This window comes from Trichosurus vulpecula, chromosome 7 (genome assembly GCF_011100635.1).
Source record: "Trichosurus vulpecula isolate mTriVul1 chromosome 7, mTriVul1.pri, whole genome shotgun sequence".
Taxonomy (NCBI): Eukaryota; Metazoa; Chordata; class Mammalia; order Diprotodontia; family Phalangeridae; genus Trichosurus; species Trichosurus vulpecula.
Window position 1 is genome coordinate 97855293 of NC_050579.1, and position 12098 is coordinate 97867390.

The window sequence follows — 12098 nt, forward strand, 5'->3', positions numbered from 1 at the left end:
GAGCCAAGATGGCGGCTGGTAAGCAGGGACTAGAGTGAGCTCCATACCGAGTCCCTCCAAAAACCTATAAAAAATGGCTCGGAACCAATTCTAGAACGGCAGAACCCATAGAACAGCAGAGGGAAGCAGGGCTCCAGCCCAGGACAGCCTGGATGGTCTCTGGGTGAGGTCTATTCCACACGGAGCTGGGAGCTGGGAACGGAGTGGAGCAGAGCCCAGCCTGAGCGCCTGAGCGGCGTGGAACAACCAAACTTGGAATCGGGCGGATGGGGCCCCTAGCACCCTGAATATGTGAGCTGCGGCAGTTACCAGACCCCCTCAACCCACAAACACCAAAGACTGCGGAGAAGGTTAGTGGGAAAAGCTGCGGGAGTGGAAGGAGTTCCCGGTTCAGCTTCCAGCCCCCGGGGGGCAGCAGAGGTGGGGCAGCTACAGTTGCTGCTGCTTCTGGCCCCAGGCCCACCTGGTGGGAGGAATTAAGTGGCGGATCAGAGCAGGAGTGCAAAGCCTGCTGAAGATCTAAGCCCAGCCCGGGCTGGGGGTTCTTGGGGAAGGAGTAGTGCTGGTGTGACAGAGCTGGCACCTCCCCCCCAAACGTGGAACATAGAACTCATTAGTCTACAAGCAGTCATACCCCACTGAAAAACTCAAGGGTCAAGTTAGTTGGTTGGGAATATGGCCAGGCAACGAAAGCACACCCAGATTCAGTCTCAGACTTTGGATTCTTCCTTTGGTGACAAAGAAGACCAAAACATACAACCTAAAGAAGACAACAAAGTCATAGAGCCTACAACAAAAGCCTCCAAGAAAAACATGAACTGGTCCCAGGCCATGGAAGAGCTCAAAAAGGATTTGGAAAAGCAAGTTAGAGAAGTAGAGGAAAAATTGGGAAGAGAAATGAGAAGGATGCGAGAAAACCATGAAAAACAAGTCAATGACTTGCTAAAGGAGACCCAAAAAATACTGAAAAATACACTGAAGAAAACAACACCTTAAAAAATAGATTAACTCAAATGGCAAAAGAGCTCCAAAAAGCCAATGAGGAGAAGAATGCCTTGAAAGGCAGAATTAGCCAAATGGAAAAGGAGGTCCAAAAGACCACTGAAGAAAATACTACTTTAAAAATTCGATTGGAACAAGTGGAAGCTAGTGACTTTCTGAGAAATCAGGATATTATAAAACAGAACCAAAGGAATGAAAAAATGGAAGACAATGTGAAATATCTCCTTGGAAAAACCACTGACCTGGAAAATAGATCCAGGAGAGATAATTTAAAAATTATTGGACTACCTGAAAGCCATGATCAAAAAAAGAGTCTAGATACCATCTTTCAAGAAATTATCAAGGAGAACTGCCCTGATATTCTAGAGCCACAGGGCAAAATAGAAATTGAAAGAATCCATCAATCACCTCCTCAAATAGATCCCAAAAAGAAATCTCCTAGGAATATTGTCGCCAAATTCCAGAGCTCCCAGATCAAGGAGAAAATACTGCAAGCAGCCAGAAAGAAACAATTTGAGTATTGTGGAAACCCAATCAGAATAATCCAAGATCTGGCAGCTTCTACATTAAGAGATCGAAGGGCTTGGAATGCGATATTCTGGAGGTCAATGGAGCTAGGATTAAAACCTAGAATCACCTACCCAGCAAAACTGAGTATCATGTTCCAAGGCAAAATATGGACTTTCAATAAAATAGAGGATTTTCAAGGTTTCTCAGTGAAAAGACCAGAACTGAATAGAAAATTCAACTTTCAAACACAAGAATCAAGAGAAGCATGAAAAGGTAATCAAGAAACAGAAATTGCAAGGGACTTACTAAAGTTGAACTGTTTTGTTTACATTCCTACATGGAAAGATGATGTGTATGATTCATGAGACCTCAGTATTAGGGTAGCTGAAGGGAATTTGCATATATATAGATATAGATATAGATATACGTTTATGTATATATAGAAGTGAATGTGTATGTATGTATATATCTATGTGTATATGTATGTATGTGTATGTATGTATATATATATGTGTGTGTGTGTATATATATGTGTGTGTGTATATATATATATGTAAAAGAGAGAGAACAGACGCAGGGTGAGTTGAAGATGAAGGGAAGATATCTAAAAGAAATAAAATGAAATTAAGGGATGAGAGAGCAACATACTGAGAGAGGGAGATAGGGAGAGAGAGAATGGGGTGGATTATCTCGCATAAAGGTGGCAAGAGGAAGAAGTTCTGTGGGAGGAGGGGAGAGGGCAGGTGAGGGGGGAATGAGTGAACCTTGCTCTCATCAGATTTGGCCTGAGTAGGGAATACCATACATACTCAGTTGGGTATCTTACTCCACAGGAAAGAAGAGGGAGGAAGATAAAAAAAATAAAAGGGGGGGGGTGATGGAAGGGAGGGCAGATGGGGGTGGAGGTAATCAAAACAAACACTTTGGAAAGGGGACAGGGATCAAGGGAGAAAATTCAATAAAGCGGGATGGGTTGGGAAGGAGGAAAATGTAGTTAGTCTTTCACAACATGAGTATTGTGGAAGGGTTATACATAATGATACATGTGTGGCCTAGGTTGAATTGCTTGACTTCTTAGGGAGGGTGGGTGGGAAGGGAAGAGGGAAGAGAATTTGGAACTCAAAGTTTTAAAAACAGATGTTCAAAAACAACAAAAAAAAAGTTTTTGCATGCAACTAAAAAATAAGATACACAGGCAATGGGGTGTAGAAATTTATCTTGCCCTACAAGAAAGGAAGGGAAAAGGGGATGAGAGGTGAAGGGGGGTGATAGAAGGGAGGGCTGACTGGGGAACAGGGCAACCAGAATATATGCCATCTTGGAGTGGGGGGGGAGGGTAGAAATGGGGAGAAAATTTGTAATTCAAACTGTTGTGAAAATCAATGCTGAAAACCAAATATGTTAAATAAATAAATTTAAATTAAAAAAAAAAGAAAGCAGTTTATTGGGCTATAAAGTCACAGCCCAAGATGTTGTTATATTCAAAAACAGAAATAAATCAAAGAGAGGAAAAGAAGATAAAATCTCAGTGAAGCATATGGAATGCTTACTGAAAAGTAAATATACCCTCCAGTGAGAAGTAACCATGGATACCTATCATTTAATACACAGGGTCATAGTTGGAGAGCTGAATTAATGAAATTTTATAAAAAAAGCTTTGTTTTAGGAAGAAACTTGAGGTCATTAAATCAGTGTACAACTTCCCAAAAGATGATCCAGACTGCTTTCCCTGCCTTCTTTAATTCTGGCCAGCTCATTGTCCATTCACAGTATCTCCTCAAATATATATGTTCTGATGAATTACTGCTGTGTGTTGTACATTCAGCTGCATATAATAGTCTGGACAAGGGTGGGGAACCTGCAGCCTCAAGGCCATATGTGGCCCTCTAGGTCTTCAAGTGTAGCCCTTTGACTGAATCCAAACTTCACAGAACAAATCCCCTTAATAAAAGAATTTGTTCTGTAAAATCTTGGACTCAGTCAAAAGGCCACACTGAAGGAACTAGAAGGCCACATGTGGCCTTGAGGCCACAGGTTCCCCACCCCTGGTCTGGACAATATGTAGTCTTCATTCATTTCGTTTTTCTTATATGGATAGATTAAAGTGATTTGGGGTGATTATGGATCTCACTTAGGAGACTCTACAATGATCTTGCTTGATGAAATCAGCAAAATGGTATTTGGAATACTTTGCTAACTGTAGGGTATTCCTTTTCCATTTAGATCATACATTGAATATACTCAATGGACTACTTTTGATGAGTGTATGTCTCCCTGTACTAGGCCTGAATAAAGGTCCATCTTTTTATGTCAATATTTTTTTGTTGATGCCACATGGCTATAAATCATGGAATACCACAGTCTTTGGAGAATTAAAATTGCAGGTCACCCAAGGGGTAATGTATAGAAGCATGGAGGAGGCAGGAATAGACTACAGTATATTACCATTAAAAAAAAACTGAGCAGAAGTGGCATAAATATCATCTCAGAGAGATATTTGACTAGAAAAGAAAGTGCACCAGTCTGGGAGTGAGGGTAAAGAATCATTGATAGCCTGAATGCTTATCTGGGTTCCTTAAAATGTCAAAAGATCTAGAGGAAGGTGCCCAGCACTAGAGTACTCCTTTATGGAGGATTCTAGGTGCATATAAGCAAGAATCCACAAATTGAGAAGGCATGACTAAGTTGAGATCTGCACTACAATGGGTGTATTAACCCATGTAGGGATTACCTACATTTGATGTAGTCATAAATCTATCATGTTCAAGTTATTTTTAAAAAGCTGCACTATATATATTATATATACATATATATATATATATATATATATTCAAATATGGAAATATTTGAGTACTCTTTGTACTCATAAACAACTAATCCTAGTTTTATTTCCTGATTTTCATTTGCACTTACAGTCTGTGTCACATTTTATAATACAGCTTTGTTTTGATAGCTACATTTTGACTTCCTGTCTAAATGGAGACATTTTTTCCTCTCAGGGAGCAGAAATCTCTTCTCCTTTTATCTCTTATATTGTCAAGCACTGGGTGCAATGTTTAATAACATAGAACCTCAATTAACCAGAAATTTCAGGAAGCTAAATAAATTGGAATTAGTTGGCAATTTCAGGAGGAAAGATGACAGAAGAAAACAAATGGACATGGAGGATATGGTTAAAAAAACAACCACTTTTCACAGGATGTCTTGGGCTCAGTGTAGGAATATTCAATCCAACCTTCTTCTCTATGCTTCTGGTTTTGGGTAGCTCAACTTAAGCTGCAAAGTTTTCTGTTAAATTGCAAACAAACCAAATAAAGACTTATTGCTTTAAGCATAAAATGGCTGCTCTAATTCTTCTTCAAAGTCCCCTCTAAGCCCCAAATGGATTAGAAAAACTACAGTAGTAGAAAGAAAAAGGGCTTTTTGTGTAACTCTCAATTAACCAGAAAATTAAATTAACCAGAACATTCCATTCCCTAAGCATTCTGATTAATTAGAATTTGATTGTACTTAGTGACTTACCCATTTCATAACTCTGAAAGGCAGTGGACTTGGAGTAAGGAGCCCTTCTCTGGCACTTGCTACATGTGTAACTTCGAGAAATCATTTAACCTTTCTGGGCCTCAATTTGCTCACAGGAAAAACAAAGATAAGTACCCCCTACTATCCCATAGGGTTATTGGAAGGATCAAATGGAATAGTCTAAAAACATTTTTAAATTGTAAAAATGAAATAAAATTGAAGCTATTATTATTCAGTAGTGTATGATTTACAATTTTTATATAACAAAAGACCAAATTTTGCTGTACTCAATATTATATGTTACTCTCTTCAAAGAGTGAAAAACTGAACTACATGGGTAATACTTTTGAAATAATTGAAATAACTCATGTTTGTGGTTGAAAGTTGCTACTGGTAGAAAGGATCATTAATAAAAAGGCATGATTATTAACCATTCCAAGTGATACATTTAAATAGCCCCTTAAGGTTTCCAAATCACCTTCCATATTACCTTATTTATGCCCCACATTAACCCCTGTGAAGTAGATACTACAGATATTATTCATGTGCTTACTAGCCCACTAAATGCTAAATGTGAGTGAAGGCATTGCCCCTGTGTATGATTATTTAGGAAAAATAAGATTACATGGGCTGAAATATATTTTGCTGTGGGCAACACTTGTGATATTTCTGTTATCAGGAAATACTTGATAAGATTGATAGTAATGACAAGTAGTTTGGTACAGAACATAGCACATGGAATCTGAAACCAGGGTTCAAATCTCGACTCTGTTACTTAGCACCTCTGAGACCTTGAATACATCACTTAATCTCCCTGGGCTTAAGTTTCCTCATTTGCAAAAATAGAGGTTTGGGAGAAAATTTAAAACTCAAAAACTTATGAAAGTAAATGTTGAAAACTAAAAATTTAAAAATTAATTTTTTTTAAAAATAGGGGCTTGATTCAATAACCTCAAAAGTTCCTTCAAAATTTAAATCCCAAGTAGCTGCATAGTTAAAGGAAGTACTGTACCTCCCTCTTTTGTAAGGGGATAATAGATGGCTGAGGAAATAAGATAGTTTTCAGGAAACTTTCAGGCTATTATTAACAAAAATCATTCCCCTGAGACAGAAAATGATAGGAAAACTGCACTCTACAATTGAGGGGAAAAAAATAAGAGCAGGAACCTATAATGATAACCTTCATCTACTTACTGTGGGTAAAGACAAAATTATACTATTCAACATGGACACTTACAGAATAGGTCTCTACAAGATAAGTAGTGATACTGGTAATGAATAATGAGGCTTAAGCTGATGAGGTCTATTCTCAGCTCATTGTAAGAGGAAATATTACCATTTATATTGTACTTTATTGATTATAAAGCACTTCACAGATACTTACATCAGTTGGATGTAGGGATCCAGAAGGCAGTGCATGCCTGGGTGGAATGCAGGAGACACATGCCAGCTAATGGAGCGACATTTGCAAGAGCTTTTCCTCATGAAGTTAACCCTCTGTACCTTCTTTCTTTGCTCTTCAGGAATGGTGTTACTGGATGTCCCATCAGAAAACTTAGTATTTTCTCTAGAAATTTACAGATTATTTCTATTCAAATAGTAAAGCCATTTTTCAAACTGAGTGATGACTCTTTAAAAAAAAATCCCTAGCTAGATTATTTAACAGTTATGATGTACCAAATATCAGAATACTGAAAGCACAAAAGTAAAGACTCCACATATGGTAAAGGTCTTTCAGATGGTTCTTCACAGAGAATATTGTGTTAATTACATACACCCTTAGAATATTGTGGAACCTCCAGAATGAAAGGAGGGAGGGTGATATGGAGGGAGACCAAGGGGGAGAAAAGAAGGGAGGAAGGAAGGAGGGGGGAAAAGGGAAGGAGGAAAGGAAAGAGCAAAGGACGGAAGGAAGGAAGAAAGGAAAAAGAGAGGGAAGGCACGAGGGAAGGAAGGTAGAAAAGAAGGAGTGAGGGAAGAAAAATGAGGGAAGGAAGGTAGAAAGGAAGGAGTGAGGGAAGAAAAAATGAAGGAAAGAAAGAGACAGGGAAGAAAGGAGGGAAGGAAGGAAAGAAGAAAGGAAGGAAGGAAAGAAAAAAGGAAGGAGGGAGGGAAGGAAAGAATGATGGATGGAAACAAGCATTTATTTGAGGGGGCGTTGTACTTAATATTTTATTTTTTTCCAATTACATGTAAAGATAGTTTTCAACATTAGTTTTTGTAAGATTTTGAGTTACAAATTTTTCTCCCTTCCCTCTCCCCAAGACAGCAAGCAATCTGATATAAGTTATACATGTATCATGTTAAACATATTTCCACATTAGCCATGTTGTGAAAAAAGAATCAGAACAAAAGGGAAAAACCATGAGAAAGAGAAAACAAAAAAAAAAGTGAAAACAGTATGCCTCAATCTGTGTTCAGACTCTGGATGTGGATAGCATTTCCCATCATGAGTCTTTTGGAATTGCCTTGGATCATTGTATTGCTGAGAAGAGCAAAGTCTATAAGTGATCATCGAACAATGTTGCTGTTACTGTGTACAATGTTCTCTTGGTTCTGCTAGCTTCACTGAGCATCGGTTCATGTAAGTCTTTCCAGGTTTTTCTGAAATTTGCCTGCTCGTCATTTCTTATAGCACAATAGTATTCCATTATGTTCATATACCACAACTTCTTCAGCCACTCCCTAAATGGTGGGCATCCCCTCAATTTCCAATTCTTTACCACTACAAAAAAGAGCCGCTATAAATATTTTTGTACATGTGGGTCCTTTTCCCTTTGGAATACAGACCTAGAATTGGTATTGCTGGATCAAAGGGTATGCACAGTTGTAACCCTTTGAGCATAGTTCTAAATTGCACTCCAGAATGGTTGGAACAGTTTACAATTGCACCAACAATACATTAGTATTCCAATTTTCCCACATCTTCTCCAACATTTATTATTTTCCTTTTCTGTCGCATTAGCCAATGTGATAGGTGTGAGATTGTACCTCGGAGTTGTTTTTATTTATAGGAAACAAGCATTTATTAAGTGCTTACTTGGTGCCAGGCACTATGCTAAATGCTTTACAAATATTATCTCATTTAATCCTCACAACAGCCTAGGAAATGGGTGCTATTATTAAACTCATTTTACAGTTAAGAAAACTGAAAGAGGCAAGGTTAAGTGACTGCTCCAGGGACATACAACTAGTAAGTGTCTGGGTTCAGATCTGAATTCAGATCTTCCTGACTCCAGGCACAGGGCTCTTATCCACTCCATCCTAAAGGACTTGTATTTAATTTGTTAATGAGAATTCTAGAACACAGAGGGACGGTACAGAATAGTGGATGGAGAAGTAGCCCTCAAAGTCAAGGAGACATTCATTCAACTACTGCCTATGATGTACATTAGTTATATAATCATGTCATCTAAAATTCTGTGAGTGAATCTTGATTTTTTTTTCCCCTCAGTCTTCCTTGATCTTAACTTTCCTGTTGCATTTGACACTTGTCCGGGATACTCTCTCTTCTCTGAGTTTTCATGACACTCTTTTTTCCTGGTTAACTTTTTACTTGCCTGTTTGCTCCTTTTCAGTCTCCTTTTCTGGTTCATCATATCACACCCTCTAACTGTGCTCCCCAAGGCTCTGTCCTGGACCTGTTTTATGACCTATTAGTTCCCTTGCAATTAATCGTAACCTCTCTCTAGTTGACTCAATGACTACATATCCAACCTCAGTCTCTATCCTGAACCACAATCCTGGATCACTTCCTATCTGTTGGACATTTCAAGCTGTATATTCCAGAGACATCTCAAACTCAGTCTTGCCCTCCAAAAATGCAGCCCTCTTTCTAACGTCACTATTTCTAGCTGATACAGCAAGGTACCTTGAGGAAGAGACAGAAGGCAGTATGTGCTAAGCCAGTCAGACAGTCACCATCTCCCCTTAGATCCTGATGGAGACACCTCCAAATCCTAAACCCAAAAGCCTTGGGAGTAGAAATCTTTCCAGCCTGGTGCCCTCAGCCATTATCCTGGGAAGTAACCCCTGTGGAGATGTAACCTGGCAACTGCTCCTGCAGGTGCTATACCTACTGAAGACCAAGGAAAGAAAGGTCTTGTCACCAAAGTCCTTGGGCACTGTCAGAAACAGTCTGTGGCAATGATCAACATCAGAAACTGATGTGATTTTATCAGAGGAAATGAAATTATTGAAGAGGCATTAACCTGTGTGTTGTAGCTGCCCCCCAAGGACCATGGATCTTTTCCATCTGATTTATAGTGGAAACCTTTTGTATACATTGTCAGTCTCATTACAAATGAGCTCCTTGAGAGCTGGGACTGTCTTATTCATCTATTTGTCTCTCCAGTGCTTAGCACAGTACTATGCTCAGAGTAAATGCATACTTCTAAATACTTCTTTTGTTATTTTTAACTAAGCACTTTTAATTGCTTAGTCTTTCTCCCTCCTTTCCTTTTCTTTCCTTCCTTCCTTCTTTCTTTCCCTTCACTATTTTTGTAGTTTCCTACATTTCTAAACTTGATATCATCCTCACTTCCTCACTCATCCTCAACACACATATCTAATCAGTTGCTAGATCTTGCTGGTTCTACCTCCACAACACCTCTCACATCTGACCCCCTTCCCTCTAGTCACAAAATCAATATTCTGGTATCACACTTCACCTGACCTAATGCAATAGCTTCCTCATTCATCTCCTTGCCTCAAATGTTTCCCCACTGAAATCCGTCCTCCATATAACTTCCAAAAGTGATTTCCCATAAGTCCAGGGGAACTACCCTACTCAATAAACTCCAGTGGTTCCCTGTTGCTTCTAGGATCAAATATAAATTCCTCTATTCAGCTTTTAAAGCTTTTCATGGCCTAGTCCCCTGGTCCCAACCTGTCTTTTCCAGCTTCATTATATATTCCTTCTCTTACTACACTCTATAGTTTAAACCAACTGACCTTCTCTCTGTTCCCCTGTTCCTTTGCATTAGCTCTCTGTCCCCCCTAGAATGTACTCTCTTTTCACCTCGACCCCACAAAATCCATCAATTCTTTCAAGACACAGATCAAGTACCACCTTCTTCTACACAAGCCCTTCCTGATTCTCTCAGTTGCTAGTGCTTCTCCCCCCAACTACTGTGCATTTAACAACTTTGTATTTATTTCATTTATTCTCTCTCTATTATTTCACTTATTCTTTCTATATTTTATATCTATTATAAATATGTGTGTACATGTAGTCTCTTCCAGTAAAATGTAAGTTTCTTGAGCAGTGTCTGGCACATAGTAGATATTTAATAAATACTTGCTGGTTGATTGATTGTGTTACCAGGGCAACTCTCTCTGACTCTACATTAAAGATGAACTGTCAATCTGTGTTGATGGAGGTAGCTTCCATACTAGGAATTTCTTCCGTGTAATAGAGAATTAGAATATAAGACTTAGAATTAGATATATTAAGATATATTAGATATACCAGAATTAGATATATAGAATTAGAATATAAATGACTGCTTGACATAGAAATGGCTAACTCTCATGTGATATAGGTAGATAGATAAATAGATAGATAGATAGATAATCTTATTAAGAATCTGGCCCACCCCACCTTGTCTCTGGGGACACTATGATTTCTACCCCTGTGGAAAGCAGGAGGATAGCAACGTCTAATAGTATAGGCAGTACCTTGGCTCAGGAAGGGAAGGAAGGATTCATAACAGCCATAGCTGGTTGATTACTCCTTTGTTCTCCTATCTCCAAAAAGGGATATTATACCAGAATATCTATCACACCTTAAATACTTTTAGAAAGGGGCATGATGCTTTTTAAGGGCTTAGAAGGAAAGCCAATTTCCTTGGCCCCTCTGAAGGGAAGAATAACGCATTGGCTAGTTTGGTTCTCCTCTCTCCAGATGCTAGTTATATCTAAAACAATCTTGAATGTAGAACAAGCACGTTGATTCAAGGAAACGGTAAAAAGACATTGTGGGAATTACTCATATTAGAGCAGAGGAAAGAATACACAAGAGTAGGTGAGCTCTTCAAATGAGAGTGGAATAAAATTTTACCTCAGTCAAGGAGAGAAATATCTAGGAAGTCTGCCCTTAACATACTCTAGAGTTGCATTCTCTAGCAGCACTTCTTAAACTGTGGGTCTCAACCCCATATTGGGCTATGAAAAATTTGGCAACAGTAAAATGACCACAATGACCAAAAATTAATTAAAAATCAAACACATAATGAATTCAAGGTGTTTCTGGCTTGAGTTGCATTGTGCAGCTTCACTGCAGCCTTGATTCTGAACACAAAGCATGCACACTGTGTGAGGTAAATAAAATGTGAAGACTTCGCAGGGAAGATATCTATCTATCTATCTATCTATCTGGATACATATATATATGTGTATGTATATGTATACACACACACACACACACACACACACACACACACACACATATATATATACTAAGAAATGTTTAAAAGTCAAGAAATAGGGAAATAGGGAAGTGGAAAAATTCTGAGACCTGCAACTTTTTGTTCTTTCTTCTGGTTCTGGTTTAAAGATTTGCTGAGTAAGAATAGGGTCACTGTGACCTGCTTTCCTTCACTGTAAAAGTACTGTAGAACAATGGAGAGGGTCTCCCCCTCCCCTTATCCTATTCTCCTTCTTTAGATTTATAGATGTCACCTCAGTTGTAATCATTAACTGAGGGAATGGGAATTGGAGTTTCTGTGCCTTGATTTCCTGGTTCTTTGTCTAGCTTTTGTGCTCAGATTGTAAGCCCACCTCCCAATGGTGAGAAGGGTCACAGGCGGGACAGGAATTCTCTTGTGTTAGGTATAATTATCAGTGCTTTGCCTCTTGTACTTTGCCTCTTTTGCTGGTTCTGCTCTGTGCTAGCAGAGGACGCCCTATTCTTGAGAATGGAATAAAATTTATTTCTGTTCCCACCCTGAGATGGCTCCTTATTATAAATTAACTTTTAATTGGTGAGGGTCTTTCATCCCACACAATACTTTGTACTGCATATGCCCTGCCAAGAAATGCTGCTGAAATGCTCAAAGGGGTCA